The sequence below is a fragment of the Oryzias latipes genome, chromosome 8 (genome assembly GCF_053564925.1).
Source record: "Oryzias latipes strain Hd-rR chromosome 8, Olatipes_Hd-rR_3.1".
Classification (NCBI taxonomy): Eukaryota; Metazoa; Chordata; class Actinopteri; order Beloniformes; family Adrianichthyidae; genus Oryzias; species Oryzias latipes.
Genome location: NC_136244.1, coordinates 23,841,804 through 23,849,675, shown reverse-complemented (window position 1 = coordinate 23,849,675; position 7,872 = coordinate 23,841,804). Strand labels below are relative to the sequence as shown.

The window sequence follows — 7,872 nt, the reverse complement described above, 5'->3', positions numbered from 1 at the left end:
GGTCTACAAAATGCTGCCCAATTATGCCCTTACATTCATGCAGTAGGAAAAATATATCATTCCTTCCTTCGCTTTCTCCTCATGCTTATTCAATCATTAAAATGATTTCTCTCATTTTCAATAACCGTTTCCAATTACCCTTTCTTGTTAGAAAAACCGAGCTGCCTGAATACAATATGAAATGTTAATTAAAGGGCTATAAGCAGCACAGATTTAAAACTCTGATACAAACTTATTTTTTCTTTTTTTCGTCTCTCCCTGCAGCAGATGGCTTTGGTCAGAGGTGGACAGGTAACAGATGACCCCTGTGTCCCCCAGGAGTGAACTCTGCTCCATCATGCCCCACCCTGCCTGCCTTGCCACCAACCTTCCTCCCTCCTGAAAGACCTCCAGACCTCTCTCTGCACCAGCGTCCAGCCCCCTCCCATCACTTGGTGCCATCATTGCCTCTCCCCTCGCTCTGAGGTGGATCTCCAGGGTCAGCCTCCTCCCTTTTCTCCTCCCACTCAGAGGTGCGAGCCTTCTGGACAGGGCAGATGGTAAGAGAGGGCCAAGAGGAGACGTCCTCTAACCTGGGAGCGCAGCCAGACCTGGCCCAAATGCCTGAAGCCTGCTTAATCGACCTGGTCTGAGTTTGCAAGAACTTGTTTCACTTTGCGTGAACATGTGCGTGTTGTAACAAAGTGTTTTAGTGTGATTTAAGTGTTTATGAATATTTTTAAGGCCATCTCTACCATCGGACGGCATCTTCCAGGCGGCTGCAGAGCTTCCCCACAAACAATACGATGAAGAATTTATCCAGTTTAACTTTAAATGAGAACTTTTCCACAGTAGCTTGACAAATGTTGTTTTCTGGTTAAAGCAATAAATACAATGCAGAGTCATTTTAAATGAAGGGATAAGCTTGTTTCAGGGGGATCAGTGCTGCCTGGTAAATGTTTAGTCCAATTTTAAAACAAAGCGTTATTTGTTAATACACTACTGCTTATGAGAATTAACATGAAAACATTCACAAACAAAACACTTTTTTGTAATTAACTCTGCATTTATTTTAACCAAAAAAGAAGATTTACAAAACTTCATTGGGGTGATTTAAAGGGCCTATATCAGGCTGTTCTAATTCTTTCAGAGTAAACTGTATCCTTAAATATGATAATATGTTATCTTTGGCACAATAAAGAACACTTTTGTAAATGAAATATTAGTTGTTTTTTATTCCCAGAAGCCTTAGAGGCACCAGCTTTCGCTTGAGCGTGTCTGTGTCCTGCCCACGAAAACAAACAACATCTAAAACTTTTGCTAAAATGAATGTGCATATTGTGGAGCCTTACACTCTGACTTCTTCATCAGATTTGATTGTAGGACTTGGGCCAGCTGTGAGGTTTAGTCTCCTGGACAATCCACCTTAATACAGGCCAAGCATAACCCTTGCGCTATCCTACGCACTTTACCATTGGGAGTTGGGTCATCTAGACCCACTAGACAGTGCTCTGAACCTTTTTCTTCAATGATTTGTGATCTTCACTGGTGTCCATGGATTACATGAAATCTTTCCACCTTTATCCACCTTTGTCATGGTAGGGAGAACACGTCAAAGTAAGGGTGGGGTCATCTAAGATAGCACAAGGGTTAACTGAACAGTCATCTATGAAAAGGCGTTCACAGACAAACAGTTGCCGGCTGGTTCCTGTTTCTGAAGAGTAGACTTCTCTTTGGGGAGGCTGAACAAACTCCTAAATCTCTTGTAGCCTAAAACATATTTTTTACCACCTAAAATGCATCACCTTACGCAAAAAAGTGAGCCATTGTTGTGTCTGCAGATTAGCAGCAAGAGGAACCTTCTTCTCAGAGTTGATGCCAGGATTCGAACCAGGGCCTCCTTGATTTTAGGTGGGAGCGCTAACCACTACACCCCCATGCAGTCTAAGTCCAAATATTTTCTTTTCAAAGAAAGGTTACTTGTGTAGGAAAAATAAATGTCTATGAACGGCTACACTGTGCACTGCTCACATCCTCGTATTTACCACAATAAAACATCACAGAGTAGTTCTGTGCTTGTATAGATCACATTCTGCAAATATTATTTACAATTGTGTCCTTGTCCCTGAAGTTCAAAGGATAAACAGTCAAACCTTTAGAATATTGCATTAGAGTACATTTTTGTTAATTACCAGAGGTGCTCTGGGCTCTCAGAGTCCTTTGTTGTAAACTGTGGTTTGTTTGTTTATTTGATTGATTTCTTGTTTCCCTTCATCTCTATGTAAAACTGACTGCTTTAATTAGTTTAAAAAATTGACTTCCTGTTTTATTTTGAAAACATTGTACTGTGGATTCCTGTCTGTCCTCTCTTGGCATAATTGACACACTTGAGTCTCATTGTCTAATCAGTCCCTGCAGTTTTTGGGCTCCCTGGTTTTTCAGTCACAATCCGATGGTTCGGTCTCTTGTGTTAGTCTGTTCTGAATTTTTTCTGAAGTTGTTTTCTTGCTCATGAGTACTATCCTCACATGACCAGAGGGTTTTCTATTTGGGCCCCTATTAATCCACCTTACACTATTGACCCTGATGGAAGACAGCAACTGGAAGAGGTGAGTAAAGCAACACCTGCAACCAAAACTGAACCTAATTCATTCTTTTAAAAAGTTCTTGTTCTTAGATAAACAGCTTGTTTTACTGTTTTTTTTAAAGGCTTTTCAGCAAAAACTATTAGTTAATGCAGGAAGAAATTGAAAGTTTGATCATAAAAAGTGGCACTAAACACATCAATTTATGAAGATGTAATTGCATTTATCAACAAATTTAAGAAATGCACAAACCTGAGGTGACTTGCATGACCTTTAGAGCAGCATCTGCCTTAATCTTTGCATACGGCTTGCATCTAATGCTTCATTTTCTCCATTTGAAATGCTTTGGCTGGTAAATAACTTATTAAAAGCTGGAAAGTGTGACTTGGAGAAAAATCTTTTGCAGGTCTTAGTGATAAATTGCTCCTGTACATACTGTAATTAGGAAATATCTGAGGGGGTTTCTATGGAAACATGCACATTCATGGACTGAGGTTAAATATACAAAGTGTTTCTCAAGTTGTTGAGGTCAGAGACGGCCGCTGTTTTGATGTTTTAATAGGTACACTGAGTTTGCAGTGGGCACATAAAAGTTCAGAAAGACCTCAAATGTGATGCCGCCTCAGAGATTTGGTTTGAGAAAAAACAAATTTACATGTGTGGGCGAGTTTGATCCCAATGAGTGAATGATATGATGGATGTGCTGGATTGAGAAATATATTGAGTCAAAAATACATGCGCCTCGAGGGAAAAGGGCTTTTGTGCTGTAGCTGGAAGAGAATAAATGCCTATGAAATATGCCTGGGAGGGTTATTTCAATCCTCGTAAGTCTTACATCTGTCTGTCTTCTCCTGGAGGCCCAAAAGCTGGAGTTTAAGGGCAATTTCTTTGCAAAAAGTCTGGTTTGAAACTAAAAAAACAATCCCAGTTTCCTGTGTTTGAAAGATATTTACGGCTATTCTCTAATATTCATTTAAAATTCATTAATACCGCAGGGACTATCTTGGCGAGCCCAGCCTAGTTTCCCTCATTTGCCCAGTGAGTCCAAACTCATTGTTGTTCTCCCCAGATGCTCTCTATTCCCTCCAATCTCTTCCTGTTATTAAATATTCAAATCTCCACCACAATCACGCTGTTTAGTAAACACTCAGGGGACTGCAGTAAGACTATTACAGCAGAGAATTCCTGTTTTTGTTCAGCTTTGCTCTGGAGTGCGGCTCACATGCTGACGGCTCCAGGATTCCCGGCTAATTGTTTGACCATTAGAGGACTGTCCTCATCCTCCGTTTGCCATTTTGTGTTTTACTCCAGCCTTACACTCTGATCTTTTCTTTTTCGTTCGTCACCCTCCATCGCATCACATGAAGGAATGTGGAACCTGCTGTCTGGATTTCACAGCTTTACATCATTTGTCATTTCCGACCATTCCGACGACAACTCGTCTTCGTCGCCACCGAATGTTTCCCTTCCAGATCTTTAGCTTCATGCTGTTTTCTAATAAGCACCACTGTAATTCCTGTCTGTTAACAATGGCGGCACGCGCTGCCATCAAGAGAACCCCAGCTGTGCCGAGGCGAGGACGGGCATCTTCTGCCCCTCCAGCTCCCCGCCCCACCCCCCATGTGCCACCACACATGCCACCTCCAAATTCTCCGCTGCCTGGAGTGTGTGCATGTGTGCCCTGGAGGCAATGCTAATGGGAGATTTTAACTACATTTCCCTCCATCCTCCCTTCCTTGTCTCCCCTCCCACTGCCGCTGCGGATATGAGCCTAGGGCAAACACGGGGCACTCTCATTAAGGGACTAGTGCTGGTATTAAATTCGCTGTTATTAGAGAGGCCTGCTTTCATTTCACTGGCACAGCAAACCGTACACACCCACAGGAGACTCGGAGTGAGGACTAGATTACACTCAGAAGGTGTGTGTGTTTGTTTGTTTTGAGCTTGAGCAATAAAAGGCGTTTGAGAAAAATGGGAATTGAAGTTGCTAAATCTTTTCCTGTAAGTGCTGCTTGCAGCAAGAGACTCCAGTTTAACAATTACAGGATAAGACGGCTGGGCAGAGGCCGCTGCTTAAATGGCACGGCTCTCCCCGCGTGCTGGGTTTTGGTCCTGCCTCAAAGGCCGTGGTCATTTTTCACATTACAGCTCAACCTCCTTTTGTCAAACATGGACAAGATCGATGCACGTACAGCAGGGAGGCCCGGCTCCACAAAATCAATGCCACTTATTTGATCAAAGACTGTTTCCACAAGGCAGAGTTCGATGTTCGTGAGTGCACTTTTATTGGTCTGAATCCTGGTTCTGGTTTCTGAAATTCGTGACCTCTTTGGCCACAGATGTCGGCGACCCCTCGGGGTGCCGAGAGGCTAAACGACAGTTACTCCTGCTCCTCCTGTTACTCTGGAAGCTTTTGAATTGATTAATGTAATGGGAATCCTTTTATGAAGCTGCTTATTAGTATTATTTTTGTTTGGTGCTGTTGTTTTAGGGAGATAATTGGGTCCCCCACCCTCAGGAAGATGCTTGAACAGGTGTTTATAGAGGTGAAGCTGAGTTCATGCTGTTACTCTGCACATGGACTCGTTCTAGCTAGACGGGTCAGACCCTTTTTACACACCTCTAAATATGCAAACAAATGAAATTATGCTGCAGATTTGCTGCAGAAGGACCTCGTCTGACCCCGTGTCTTAATTGTGGTGCTCATGATTGGAGCAGGATGGGTTTGTCATGGCAGCAGGCCCTTCTGTTGCTGCTGCAAAGCACAGCAGTGTGTTCATCTGTGACTGGGACTCATTAGACGAGGAGAATGTCCGTCATGGTGCCTGGCTGTCTCTGTGTTGGTCATCCAGCAGGAGACTGGGGGGAAGTAAGGAGCAGCTTGAGCTTCTCTCCTCATCCAGCCCACTCACTCCTTTCTTTTTCTCCTCTCCCCCTCTCTTGCCCTGCTGTTCTCTTTAACATCCTTCTCTCATTCCCGTCTTCCATCTCTCAGTGGGGGTTCATCTCTTGTGATTCACTGAAGCCCATTATCAGTTCCCCGCCAACTTCCATCTCCCACTAGCCTCTCAACCACAGCACACAACCACTCCATCAAAGCCCCAAGAGGGCTGGCAGCGTGATTGATGCTAACCAAAGAATCCATTGTTGTTGACCTGTGTAGCCAATCCCAGTCGTGATCTGTGGGGCCGTTATTTCTTGTCTTGCATTGTACTGGTGTGTTGTTAGCCGGCATCCTTGCTGCTCCATCCTAAACAACCCTCAATAATGAAAGATGTTGCCAGGTGTGCCAGACAGCCGAGACATTCCCTCATTTATGTCTCAGCAATGTTGTTTCTAATCCTCTGGATATGAGCCAGCACACCCACAGCAGTCACAAAGTTAAAGGAAAATGCAACAAAAAAACATCACTGCATGGTTTTATATCAATTTTACTGACAGGACTAATTAGAAAAGACAAAACGGCTAGACATCAGTAAAGCAACTCTTTATGTGAACATTAGAGATAATGTTGTCACAAATTAAATCTCTAAACCCCAAAATGTGACGGAGAGCTGTGATGAGAAGGAAACATGTCTTCATGTGAGATCAGATGACAGATTTTCATGCAAAACTGTTTTGAAACTAAATCTAAAAACTCTTCCAGATCCAGATATAATAATTATATACAGTATAATAATTCATAACCATTTAGATGAGCTGCGGTAATAAAAAATAAGGTAAAATGATAAGGCAACCAATAATTACTTTTTAACTTCTAACTTCAGATGAAACAATTTGAATCAAACTTTATAAAATCTACATGATAAACAATTTTAAACAAGCCGACCACCCCATATACACACACACACACACACACACACACACACACACAGAGAGAGAGAGTCGGATGTGGTGGAGAATCCAGTAGTTTTCCAAAATAAAACTTCCTCCTGAATCGTATTCTAAATCAAGGGAAACTGTGCCGATTGGGAACCACTGTTCCATTTGACCAAAGTTAAAACTTTTTTTGTTGGATCGTTATGTGAACAAATGTTTAACTGAAAATTCTGTTTGCTGTTGGCAAATTTCTGTAAAACATGATTTTTGTGATATTTTTCTTAAACTTCTTGACTTATTTGTCTTTTTTTCTTCAATCATTTCATCCAAGATCATAGGAAGTTGCCCTCAAAATAACGGTTAAATCTCCTGCTCCATTCATTTCTATTGTCCATTTTGTCTGTCGTTTTTTTTTCTTTCAGCCTTCTAAATAAAGATTTCTGCTCATTGACGTGGCTGTTTTTCCATTTCCAAACATCACAGAAGCCTTCAGTTGTTGTACCTGTGCACGCCTTCCCCTCGATGTAGTGAGACAGACGCAGCAGGAGATGCTGCAACACAATAGTCATGCCTCCATGTCGGAGGAGGTGGCGTGCGATAGGCTGAGGCCTCTGGCTCTCAAATGAAAAAAGACATCGCTCATTTCCAACCTCAAATTGCCTTGCTCTCATGTCTGACCCCAGCCTAAACGCTTCACCAAAGCAATCCAGCAGCATCACTCGCCCACAGAAACACAGCGACATGCAAACGTGTTCACACAAACACAACAGGCGTTTAAATATTAACACGTTCAAACAAACGGGGGACTATCATTATGAAGAGTAACTGAAATGTGTTGGCCCACTAAAAAGATGAGGCAGCCGTTTTATTTCCTGTTTCTGTGTGAACGATGTTGTCTCCACGGTTACAGATACTTGTTAAGCAATTACAAATAACAGACCACAGAATGCTGAGATTGATTGGTCTGTTTCTTTTTTTTTTCTAGCTTGCAGCTGAACTGTGAAAGTTTCATGGTGCTGCAGAGTCATCTCATTGACATTTCACCACCATGAGCAGATTTTTCCTGAGCTGCATCCACTCCCTCCACCTCGATGCCTGGAAAACGATGGGCTCTGCTCATATAACTTCATTACTTTTTAATGCAGCTGTAATTACTCCTGCATGTTGTAATTGGACAGAGATATGAGAACAATAAAGGATGTCAGCACAGACAACAAGATTTTAATTGTGGGTTAATGATATTTATTTTGCAGCAAGCTTTTCCTTTTCTGAGTCACGGCTCAGTCGTGTGGGCTAAGTGTTGAATCTCTAGAGAGAGTTAGATGTTTTATTTTTTTCCCTCCTTCTCCTGGTGAAGGAAACCAACGCCGTCTCTCCTCTTGTGCTGCTTTTGTCACAGAGAAGCAGCACATTAACCTCGGATCCGATTAAAGGCAGTAACAGAGCCAGGTCACACAGTGGCCAAGCGGCTGGGCTCCTCTGGGCTCAG

General features: G+C 42.5%; 1 long non-coding RNA gene across 1 annotated transcript; it reads left to right on the top strand.

The window, feature by feature from the left end:
- The first annotated feature begins 1,413 nt into the window (after positions 1-1,413).
- LOC144994165 (uncharacterized) lies at positions 1,414-7,608 on the top strand. Its single transcript, XR_013657593.1, has 2 exons — positions 1,414-2,588; positions 7,369-7,608. It is a non-coding gene; the product is annotated as an uncharacterized LOC144994165 (long non-coding RNA).
- Positions 7,609-7,872: the final 264 nt, after the last annotated feature.